This window comes from Struthio camelus, chromosome 2, assembly GCF_040807025.1.
Source record: "Struthio camelus isolate bStrCam1 chromosome 2, bStrCam1.hap1, whole genome shotgun sequence".
Taxonomy (NCBI): domain Eukaryota; kingdom Metazoa; phylum Chordata; class Aves; order Struthioniformes; family Struthionidae; genus Struthio; species Struthio camelus.
The window spans coordinates 12,173,246-12,185,304 of NC_090943.1; the positions used below are offsets into that span (position 1 = coordinate 12,173,246).

Consider the following 12,059-nt stretch of genomic DNA (forward strand, 5'->3'; position numbering starts at 1 on the left):
ATAACACATGCACAGTTTCTTGCTACATATATTATACCTATATTTCATATTACTATGTATCTCCTGATCTTGCAAAAAAAGTGTGGATCTGTAGCTTGGAACATACAGCCAATTCAGAGAGCAAACACTGATTCTGTACGTTTTAGTTGCTGTTGCTCAAGGTGAGCATCCACTTTTGAAAACGTTACTCAGAATTTCTCCCAGCTGGACTTCATGCTAGGAGGAATTTACATTTGTCAGATAACTGGCACATTTTTGCTCTGCAATAACATAGGGCTCAGGCCTAAAAGTATGACAAAAATACATATATAATAAATAGTTAAAGATACGTTTCAAATGTATTATTAGAAAAAAAATAATAATAAAAGAAACAAATAGCAACTCCAGCAGACACCACTAGAGTTCTCCTTCTCCCAAATATCCCTAGCACCATCCTAAACCCTGTTTACCCCAGAAACCTGAACTGTGGACAGACAGAAGAGGAGAGAGAGAGAGAAAATTCAGACACAATAAAACTCCGAGGGGAAAAATATGTGGAAGGAGGAGGCAGCAGCGGCCTGGGGAAGGGATTGAAAAGTTTCCCCTGGCTTAACTTCTCCCCCCCTGCAGCAGCAGAAGCGGCGGCGGCGGCGGCACAAGGTGAGAGAGACTTTTAAGTCTGGGGAGGAGGGGTGTGTGTGCGGGCGGGGGGGTTGAATTTACAGCCCTGTGGATATTTCTGTGTCTGCCTGCCTGGCTTTGGGGGTGCGAGAGACACCGTGTCTCATGCTGGGTGGATTTTTTTTTAATATGATGGAGGATTATAAACATGGCGCCTTAAAAAAACTACAAAATCATGTACACACTGTTCCAAGGAGATGGGGGAGAGGGGGCAGGGGAAGGGCTGGGCGCGAGGGGAGGGGGCAATCCTGCCCCGTGGGGTAGCATATAGGGAGGGGGGAGCAACAATACTTAATAATAAAATGTGTGGGGCTGCGGAAGGTGGGGGGGGAGATGGTGGAAGGCGGGATTTTTTTTTTTTTATTCTATTTTTTGGAGCGGGAAGGATTATTTCGCAGCCTGCTTGGAAATCGCGGAGGAGAAGGGGACGGCGGCGGAGCGCGTGTGATTATTAACGGCGATTATTTTTGTTTCTCCACCTTCCCTTGTCGGATTTCGGCTGCGAGAAGGGAGGGAAGGGCAGGAAAAAAAAAAAAAAAAGAAAGAAAAAGAAAAGGCTGGCGGCTTCTGCGCGCCGCTGCGTGCCGAGTTGCAGTCAGGCTGGGATCGGGGCGTGCAGAAATGGGGTGGGGAGAGGGGCGCCCCAGAGAAATGCCGCCTTGAGCGGGCGGCGCGGGCCTGCAGGCGGCGGGGGAGCCGGGGCCTGGCGTGAGAGGCGAGGCCGAGCGGGGTGTGGCGCAGCCCGGCCTGGGCGCCGCCGCCACCCGCCCCCCTTCCCTCCCCTCCCTCACGCGAGGCGCCTGCTCTGCTCCCCACTTTCCCCCCTTCCCTTTCTCTCACTGCTCGCCCCCCCACCCGCGGCCCCGCGTTCCCTCGCTGGGGTGGGGGGGGATGTCTGCTTGGAGACGGCTCTCGGCCCGAGTAATGGCAGCTGCTCGACAGCGCCGAGGCTGCACCGGGGAGAGGCGCGGCGGGTGCCCGCAGGCCGGCCGCGCGAGGGGAGAGGGGCCATGGTGGCTGCCCTTGCCCCGGGGAAGGGGGCCAACGCGCCGCCCTCCCCCGTGGCGGGCGGCGGCGGCTGGCCCCAAAGGGCGGGCGCGGCCACGGGGGCCTCCGGCTGCCCGCGCCGCCCCGTCCCGTCCCCCGCCCCGCGCTGCCTCCCGCTCCCGCCGCGCTGCTCGCCCGGGCAGGGCGCGGAGGGGCCGGGCCGGGCCGGGCGGGCGGGAGCGGGGCGATACCTGCCGCCCCCCCTCCCCCCCCCCCGCGGCGGCTCCGCGCCCGCGGCGAGCTGCCTCGGCGGGGATTTGCGCTGCCGAGGGGGCTCCCCCCTTCCTCCTCCGCGCCCCCCTCCCATCTTATGCCCAAAGAACTCTGTGAGGCGTTTTGTGTGTCCCCCCCCGCCCCGCCTCGAGGATTTCCAGAGGCCTGTTTGTCTCCTGGGCTCTTCTGGTTTCGCGGGGAGAGGCTCTCGTGGCCGGGATAATGGGGAGCCTCGGCAGGTTTTTTTCCTGCCCTTCCCACAGTTTTGGAGAAAAGTCCTCCCGTAAAATGCTGCTGTTGGGGACTTGGGAAACTTTGTGTGTCGTTTTGGGCGTGCGGTTCTTCTTTATCCTGAAAATAGCAGACTTAATTCAGTAATTTTTGTGGGTTTTTTTTTTTTTTGGTTATTTGCTTGTTTGTTTTCTGCAAACGCCCGGTGCCAAGCAGAACTGCAGAAACGCCAGAGCTAGGGGTGTCTCGAGGAAAGGAAACGGGTGGCAAAACTACCTAATTTGGTGCTAATGCATTTAAAACCACAGAATTTGGCATTTTAACATCCTGAAATAATCTACCCCGGTGTCTGTATTGTAGAAATAATACTATTTGTTGTAAAAGAGTTTTTAGGAGACCTTACTGCAGAGAAGAGGATCAAGATAGAAAATGCTCCCCTGTCTTACTGATACTGTTGTCATTGCACTTCTGTTGTTATTCTTTCTAGGCAATTGTTTAAGTCTTTAAGGGCGATCGGGCGATCACCGAGACAGGTGCTGGGGGGAGAGTGGGAGTGGAAATACATATATTTTTAATTTTCTTATCAACCATTCTGAGCGTGCTACTGGTCTTCAAGGGAGTAGAGCATTTGCTAACTGCTGTTTTATACAAAAGTGAAAGTACAGTCGGAATAATTCCCCATATGGATTTATATTTAATTCCCATTTTTCCATGCATAAGCAAACCCTCTCTGTTTTGACCGGAAATTTTGATGAAGACCTGAATGGTTTGTAGGGTTGATACTACAATAGAGAGCGCTTCATCCTTCCAATTGTGAATTTTGTTTTATTGATTGACAAAAAAGTTACTGTCTTGACGGCTAGTTGATTGTCCTCTTGACTGGTGGTCTCTGGCATCATGAAGAAGTGTCTGCAGTTGATACTAAGTATGAGGTTCAGCACTGAAGGCTGAGTGAGTCTGTTGGAGGTCGTCTTTTACCCTTTTTAAAAAAAAAAAAAAAAAAAGGCTGTTCCACTCCATCTCATGAGCTGGAGAGTGTGATGGACATTACCTGGTGAGGAAGTCAGCTATAACGGGGCTTGTGAGTGTGCGTATGTTGGGTGGGGGTCTTCGGGTTGGCGCTGTGCTAGAAGATGCTCTTTTTCCACTCTTTGGGGCTTCATAGCACTGACTGAACAGAGAAATCCTTTCTGGGGAGGAGAAATGAAAAGAATCAGGGTAATACTGTGCATAAAATTTCTCTGCATGTGTGTTATTAAACTAATGTCAGTGAACTGATTCATTTTTATGTATGGACGTCCTTTATCAGACTATAGGAGTTTGTTCACAAGATTGCAACTGGTTGAGTTTTTACAGCTTCACACGTTACTGCTTGCTAGATGAGTGGTGGCTTGGAGCGTGCTCATTTCCACACCATTGCAAATGAGAAGTACATGGGGCTGAAAGTGTCCTATGTAGCAGTTAGGCTGGCACAACGTTTTTAGCTAAACAAGCACTTACGAATATTATTTTTAAATACAAATTTGGAAAAAAAAAAGAGTTTGGTCACTACGAACTAAAATTCTTAATGGGTTGTCTTAGCCCTCATGTATTGTAGGCCAGAGCAGCATTTCCTAAAATTTCGGGAAAAAATGGACAATGTTACTGAACTAATAGCGCATGTGCTTTGCCCTCCCAGACTGTAAGCAGTATAGGAGAATTTCATGGATATAATGGCTATGCTCACAATGTAAATGTTAGGTTGTTTCTGAAATCGTGTCCCTGTACGTCCATACAATTTTTAGGTAGTAGGTGTGCAGAGCAGAAGGACCCATTCGGGAGAGACTTGCGGCTCCTGCAGGGAAAAAAACCTGGATCGTTTCTGCCTAACATCGTCTAAGAGCAAATGAGATAGTGAAAGGCTGCGGAGGGTGTTTGGTGTCTCCACCTTGCAGATAAATATAGCCTACTGGGTTCTGTTAGTGACATGGTGCTCCTGGAAGAAGAAACAGTGATGTTAATGGGCAATGAATTAGGCCTCAAATTCACCCTGAATTCGCTTAGGCTACATCTAGACTGTTGTGCAGTTTTATCAGTGAACTGCAGCTTGGGGACCACTGAGCTGTTAGCTGCAGTCTCTGAATTAGGATGACATACTTCAAAAAGAAATAGATAAAAACTAGCATTTTAAGATGTTTTCTTAATTTTGGGCGTCTAAACCTGTACATAAATGCCTCACAATCCGATTTGTTAGAATATGGTCTCATTCTACACAATTTCGGCAAATTTTGGAATTAGGAGTCTTGCTGTGGAATTAGGTATCTAATGTTAATCAACTAAGTTTGGAAATTTTGGACATAGTTACTGCCTTGCACAGAACATTCAATTTTCCTGAACATTTAGTCCTGGAAGTCTATAAGTTTTAACTTCAGGCAATGAACTTGTTTAGGAGAAATCTTTCAAAAAAAAGAGGCAGTAGTTCCTGATAGATGGTGTCTTAAAAAGTCACGTAAATTTCTGATATTCTTCTTATATTGGTTGAAGGCTTTTTAGCTAGCTCCAGCATGGCATAAGTGTCAGTGAAATAGGTTTGTTTGTTTGTTTGTTTGTTTTTAATCCCTATACAGATAGGTTGTCTCATCTGCTAAGTCAAGCTATAAACAAAATTAATCTATCCAAAATATATCATAGCAATGATGAACTTGGCTCATAGACTGCTGGATTACTTGAATTACTGCACAGACACATAAGAAGTTTACTTGCCTGAACCTGATAAAGTAGTTTTTTGTTGGGGGGGAGTTGTTTTTTGCAAGGGCTAGGTCGGATTTGTTGGAGGAAATCCTGTTTTCTGTATGAGTCTTCAATAAAACATATATGTGTGTGTGTGTGTATTTAGATTTCTGACTAGTGATTTTATTGATGGAGATTTTTTCCTTCCATGCAATAGGGCTTTAGCTATCCTTGCAGTGATTGTTTTGGAGCTTTCTAATACTAGATCGTGTTCTTTATCTCTAGGTTTAAAAATTGCCGTGCTAGTATTCCTTTTTGCCTACAGTCGCTTTTCACTTTAAAATAAGCATGAAACCTAAAAATATTTCTTCTCTAGACTTTTTCAGAAGACTTTTTTTTTAGTCCCTGAATGTGCTGAAAATTATACCCTCCCATAGTAGTTGGAGCGTGGTGCCCTTGGTAGTTGGGCAGTGCAACATATGTCATCTTTTATGTAGCTCGTACATTTTAGTCTGTCAGTGTTGCTTGTGCTAAGTGTTGTGAACAAAGATTGTTCTTGTCAGGGTCTGGGTGATTTTTTGATCAGTTGGATGTAAATTTAGCTCATAATTGGGTAATTGTTCTCAAGTTTAATCTGCCAGTTGGGAGACTATAGCCTGCAAAATAGATGGTTTGTAAGATGAAGTAATGATTCCATTTTGCAGGAATTTCTTAGTAAGTTAACTCTTATTTTCCTTAAAAAAATTTTAAAAAAGGTTATATGTTGCACAAAAAATTATTTAAAAGATGCAAACTCACTAGTGCTGAAAGAGTATTTTGTAATCTATGCAAAATGCAAAACAAGTATGCAAAACATTTGTTAAATAAAACTCAGATTTACCTTGAAATGGTCTAATGTTTCCCCAGAAAACATTAATTCCTGGGTGTAGTGTAGGTAACTGGAAGTAGACTGATGGATACCAGAGAGGCTATGTGCAGTGTAATAAACGCTGTGGCCTCTAGCCTGAACATGTGCACTCCTACAGTGTACAGAGCTCTTTGATTTCAGAGATTTATCTGCATGCATTTCTCTGCAAGATCAGGGCTGTGTCAAGTCAATTTTTTCAGGATTTTCAATTTTAGTCTTTAAGCATAATTTTATCATCTGTTTAAACCAGTATCTGTCATTGAGTTAATGAGCAAGACTGAACTCTGTTTTTTAGTTCTTATATAATTTCTGTTCTTGACTAAACCATGACTACTGAATTAAATGAAGAATCTTTTTTTACTTGTGGTAAAACTAGACAAACAACTATATAATGAATTTTTAGCATTTTTTTTCAAAAGTAAAAAAGCTACTTTTTACTTGTTTTAACTATACTTTTTCATTAAATATCTAAAGTTATACTATACACAATTGTGCTTGATTTGATACATCTATTTAAGATGTTTATAATCAATTTCTTTAAATATACAAGCTATTAAAGGGTGAACTAACTTGAATCATAAAACTATGCTGTGCTAAAAGCAGATTTTCCTTTTGTTTTATAATATTTGATTCATCTTTTTTGTGTCTCTGTGTTTTTATCTCCCCCCCATCCCGACAGGAACAGGATTCTCTGCTCTTGTGGACAGGCTATGTTCATGAACTAAAATTAAAGCTTATGAGGTCTCATTTTAGGCCAGCCAGTTTTGATAATATCCCTTCAGAGCCTGATCCTATAGTTGTACCATGCAGGTAAATCCAAAGTGAAATTTTTAAGAATTTTATACTTAAAGAGATTGGTTTTGGTTTTCTTGCAAGCTCTCTCTCATTTACCACTTCACAAAACTAGAGAAACTTCTGCTGTGAGAGTATAGAGATACAGAATTTGAGTTTAAAATACAGTATTGGATAAAATGGCAGACTTAATGTTCATCATTTAAAAACGGCAAAAATATTAACAATTGTAAGTAAAATATTGTTATCAGTGTACTTTGAATATTTCAAAAATGAAATAATTGCAGAATAAAAATCATAGATCAGTGATTATAACTCTTCATACAGCTCTCAATTGTAATATAAAACAAATTCTTAGAATAATTTTAGCGCTAGACACAGTGAAATCGGAAGTGGTAAAATCCACAAAACGGCTAAAAGACAATGTCAAGCATACCTACAAAAAATGCCAATAATATCCAGTTCACCTTTCTGTGGGAACTGAGTTTTTTGCATGCAAAGAACAGGCCTCACTCTGTTGATTCATTTTTCATCCCTAAGAGGATACTGTCAATTTGAGATCTGGCAATTTTAAAAAAGAGTTTCAAATATTGCTGTTTGCCTCTCAATTTTCCCATGCTTCATTTCTTTTTCCTTTTTTGGTATGTTTAAAATAAATACGAAACACAGCACATGATTTTAATAGAGATAACTAACTTTAGTTAACAGACTAAACAGGTTACAGACCTGCTGGTAGGTGTAGTACTCAAAAGTAGCATTTTGGAAACTGGATACTAAAGAGTACAAATACTTTGATCTTGCGCGCTTACAGCGTGGCAGTATTATCTGGTCTTTTAAAGACAGGTGGACGGGGTGCGTGCAGTGACTCGTGGGATATTGCACTTAGTTCACAAATTTTAGCGGAGTGATTCTTATCTTGCAATGTTAGGTTTTGTTGGAACCTGTTGGAACAGCAATGAAGTTAAACAAGATGGAGGTAAGAGAAAATTATTAGTAGACTCCCAAAGTAACTGGAAATAATGTAACATACAGAGAGCAAAAAATAAGTTAAAAGTTAAAGGATGCTTATTGCTCAGCAAATCTTTGAAAAGATCTGAGAGATGAGAGTTTTATCTTTCTGAGCAAGCTATCATCATTTCCTGTGAAGTTTCACATAGTATTTCTGCATTTAGGAACAAGAGGGTCTCGCATTATAAATACCTATTTACAATTATAGATGGTTCTCAAGTCAGAACCCCAAAAAACAGGCAAGTCTGCACTGTAAATGTCTGCCTTATTACTGTTTTCCTAGTGTCATTGCTGGTAAAGGAAAACTTCTGAAAGGGAGATAGCCTGTGCCACGCTGAGTAAAATTACAGAACGTGTGTTCACACGCACAAGTTAAAGTGGAAATTTTACCTCTAAATTACGGATTTTTGTTTTTAAGACTTTCCTTTTAGTCTGTTACTGATTTTTGAGATCAGCATCTCCTAAGCCCCCTGACTTCAGTTGAGGCAAATTTAAACCTAATGTTTTTGCATAATCCCTTCTCCTCAATTAATTACTTCAGATTCAGGTTCAAAGTTGTACAAAATCAATGCAAAAGAATTGCTGTTTCATAAAATGTAATACTGTAATACTGATGCACTGCAGAAAATTCATTGCTGCCGGTAGATTTATATGAATATTACGATAGAGACCTTGCTCATACAAGCACTTAGTAGATTTAGACCAGGAGCCTACTAAAAGCCTTTTTTTAGACACATAAAAATATGTAGGACATGGAGCATACTGATGGATAAAGTTTATTTTTAATAAAATATTTTTTTAAAATAAACATGCGTGTAGAATTCCAGCATTCGAGGAAGAACAAAGTTACCTTTTTTTTTTTGCCTGTGCAATTTTATGAAATAACTTTATTTTTAATACTTTCCAGGAATACTCAATGTTATGTAGGTATTTTTAATGCGTTTTGAATATCAACAGCATGACTACTGTTATTCTAAGAAGACTTTTATACATCATAACTTTAAATTGGTAATGGTTCCCACTGAGGTTAAGGAAGCTTCCTACCTGTCCGTTAATCTATGAAAGAATCTACAGTACCATGAAAGGAACAGAGAGAACATGGAGAACTTGCACATTTTTCTATTAGTGACTTAATTTTTTTCTGTATATCTTACAACCTGTATGTTAATTTTTGGAAAGACTGAACTATAAATAAAGGAAACCTGTTAAAGTAGTAATGTAGTAATTCTTACTGGAAAGGCTGATACAACTGTCAGATTAAAAGTTTATTTCTATATTATGAAAGCTTAGAAACGTCAAGAAATTTAGAACATAGTTTTAAAATTATGGAAATTGGTTATGGGAAAGCAAGTTTAGTACTCAAGTGATTTCTATGGTTCTTTCCCTTTCAAAAGATGTATTAAAAATTGCATATTCCAAAAATAACCTTAACTTATCCTGTTCATTAGCATTTGAGGAGGCTATACTGTCTCCTCCGTGCAAGAGGGCCCTCAGAATAACATTTTCCTCACCTTGTGCTTCTGCTCGTTGTTTGTTACGCATTTCAGAAAACAGTGCAACTCTTTCCTTTCTGTGTTAAACAAAAAGCAAAGGATTGTTGTTAGGTTTTTTTCACAGCAACCATATTGACGCTGTTTTTGGCTTTATACAAATCTAGTTGAGGCTTTAGGACATTCCTACGGGCTGTTTCAAAGAACCTTTTCTCAGGAAAGAAGTGTTCGTTTGATAGGGGGAAATGTGTGAGGAGGTGTACTCTCTGGCTGACCTCTTGATCAGTCAGGCTGCCATGAGTATTTAAATACTATTATACCGAAAAAAGGATTGTTTTATTTCACCGATGTATCTTTTAGGAGGAGAGGTTGCAGTTTGGCTAGTGCTGCTGTGTACCTAGGAGCGTTTCAGAATGACTTTGTTGGAAAGCGAGAAAAACCACTAATCCTCTCCGTTTAGAAACGGAATCTTTCAATTTTGTAGCTTTGTCTTCATCATCTTCTTACATTGACCTGAAGTAAATGGACTTAAAGGAAACATTTGTTGTAAGAAAGAGGTTTTCCCTTCTCCTGCTCACTTTCCTCTCTTCTGGCGCTCAGAAGGCTGTTTTATCAAGCCTCCCGGTTGCAAGCTTACTCTTTAACTTCCTTCTGATTCCAGACACGAGAGCGCCTCTTGTTATTCGGACTGTCCCTTTTAGGAAATGCGGATTATCAGTCAAGTACCTCCACGTGATGGTTTTATTAGGTTTCCTAATCTGTGTTGGCATTCTTTATCTGAATGTTTGTAAAGAAACTGTTTTATAGAAGTAACACATTTACAAATTGTCTACGCATGAGCATAACCTGTATCACTAGCTTCTGAAGACATGGAGCTGCCAATAAAAGGGGGAATTTTCTCCTCTATGGTGGCAAAGGACATATTGAAAAATATGAACTACAGGTACTTTGATGGAGCAGATACTTTGAGTACAGGTGCATCAAGGATCCCATCAGCAGAGCAGCGTTTGCTGTGCTGAGTTAGTGGATAAGCAGTTACAGTATTTCCTGTGCCAATGGGAAGGGATGGTGTCCAAACGTCCACTTGGCTCTTTGTGCCTGAAAATGGCTGTTTGTGATCAAACTAGTATGTCATATAATCCAGAGTCTTGTCTCCAGCCGTTGCCAGTCTCACGTGTCTCCTTGAAAGGTACCGAGAGTCACCCAATATTCTGCTGTGGAAAGCTAGAGGATACTTTTTTTTCCCCATATTAGGTTCTAAACAATGATCATTAGATCTTGGTTCCTGCATTTCTTTATAAACATTTATATTTGTTCCAAAACTCTGTTTTTAGATTTTTTAAAATTCTATTTACTATAATAATGGAACATTTTAGCTAATAATGTTAAAGCTTAATCCTTTTTTGGGTCAAGCTTATTCTTCTGTCATCCACGGATGCCTTGCAGCCTTCCCTTGCAGTGCACTTTGTCGCTAGTAGTTACCTAGAGTCCCTCCCTTAGCTCCGGAAGGAGTATACCTGCCTGTTCCTGCAGTATTGGACAGAGATAAGAGAGCTTTGAGTGGTTAGTTAATGAAGGGCCATAGTGGGTGTCTGTGGAGTGCAAATAGGAGCTGGGAAACGTATATATGAAAGCAAGGAGAGAGAGTTTGGCAATCAATGTGCATGAAGTGAAAAGTCCAAGCACACAAGTCAAAAAGGGTGAGAGAGAGGACCAGTTTCTTTGCTAAAAATAATTTTGCTCCAGCACCATTGACTTTAGTGGAGCAATATCAGTTTACACCTGCAGAAATTTTCTCCTGAATGTCTGGGAATGAGAATATATAATGAAGTGTTCATGTACAACTGACAGAGAGAGAGACGGGGAGAGTAAGCATGCATGCACATGTTTCCAGGCCTGATTGATTACATGAAAAAAAACCTGGAATTGAAAGAACATTACTTTAAATTAGCATTGATTATCTTCATGCGTGAGATAACAGTTCACTTTGCACCAGATCCTAGCTAGCACCATTATGTTTCCTGAGCAGAGGCTGCTTTTTTTCTTGAATGAGGTTGTTCAGTACAAGACTGGCAAAACATGCTCTGATCTTTGACAATAAAAATAAATTGTTTAGTAACCATATATTAGAATAATACTGCATTATTTCTTTTGGGAAAATATGGATTTTTTAAATTAAACAGTTACATTGTCTTTGAAATATAAAATCTAGTAGAGAACGCCCTTTTTTTTGAGTCTCTAATCTTACGCTTGGAGAAGCTTGCAGCCATTTTCTTCATTCCTGCTGCATTCATTGATCTAGCAGTTAGATTATTTAAACGTACTGCAGCTAGGTCACCTACCTATTGGACACTGTTAAATAGACAAGAAATATAGTTTGGCTTATTGGCTTTTAAATGTCACTTTTGGAAGGAAAAAAAAAAAAGGCTTCATAAAATAGAAAGGAAACAACGCTCCAAACATGTCCTTTAAGTTATAAACAGTATAAAGGAAAACGCAATGCGAAGTCATGGTTTTATCATAAAATAACATATTACTCTTTTTTTTTTCCTGCACAGAATGTAAATAGAAATAAAATGTACAGTGTAGCAAATAAAGGAAGAAAATCTGATTTTAATCTTCTTTGGCAGCTCTTCTGTTTCTGTAGAGAGAGTTTTGCACCATTAAGTCAAATAATTAGAAATCTACATGGTATTAAATATTTTCATAACATAGTTTGCAAGCATGAAAATTAAAGCCACATTTTAAAAAGGTGGTCCTAAATAACTTTAAAATCCAAAATATTCTCAAAAATAGCATATTCTTTAAGTATAATTTTGCAGAAAAATGTGAAAATTCTATGTTTTAGATTTTCAGCAGCAGTGGGAAACTAATTTCCTAGACTTTAAGTGCTAGTATGGTGTAGCAGAAGCCCAATGATCTAGAAATATAAAAAGAGAGGAGATATGTGGCAACAGCTAATATTTGGCAGTGAAAAGAGGGAAATGGAGCCATGATGCTCT

General features: G+C 40.4%; 1 protein-coding gene across 7 annotated transcripts in view; it reads left to right on the forward strand.

Annotated features, from left to right (window-relative positions):
- The first annotated feature begins 415 nt into the window (after positions 1-415).
- The window catches only part of ZMYND11 (zinc finger MYND-type containing 11), a 108,502-nt gene continuing 96,858 nt past the window's right edge, over positions 416-12,059 (forward strand). The window contains exon 1 of one of the 7 annotated variants that reach the window (XM_068934298.1): positions 416-639. The gene's annotated coding sequence lies outside the window, so the exon portion shown is untranslated. Of the gene's footprint in view, positions 640-1,083; positions 1,105-12,059 lie in introns of those variants that run through there. The other 6 variants (XM_009683946.2, XM_068934302.1, XM_068934304.1 and 3 more) reach the window with 6 other exon arrangements.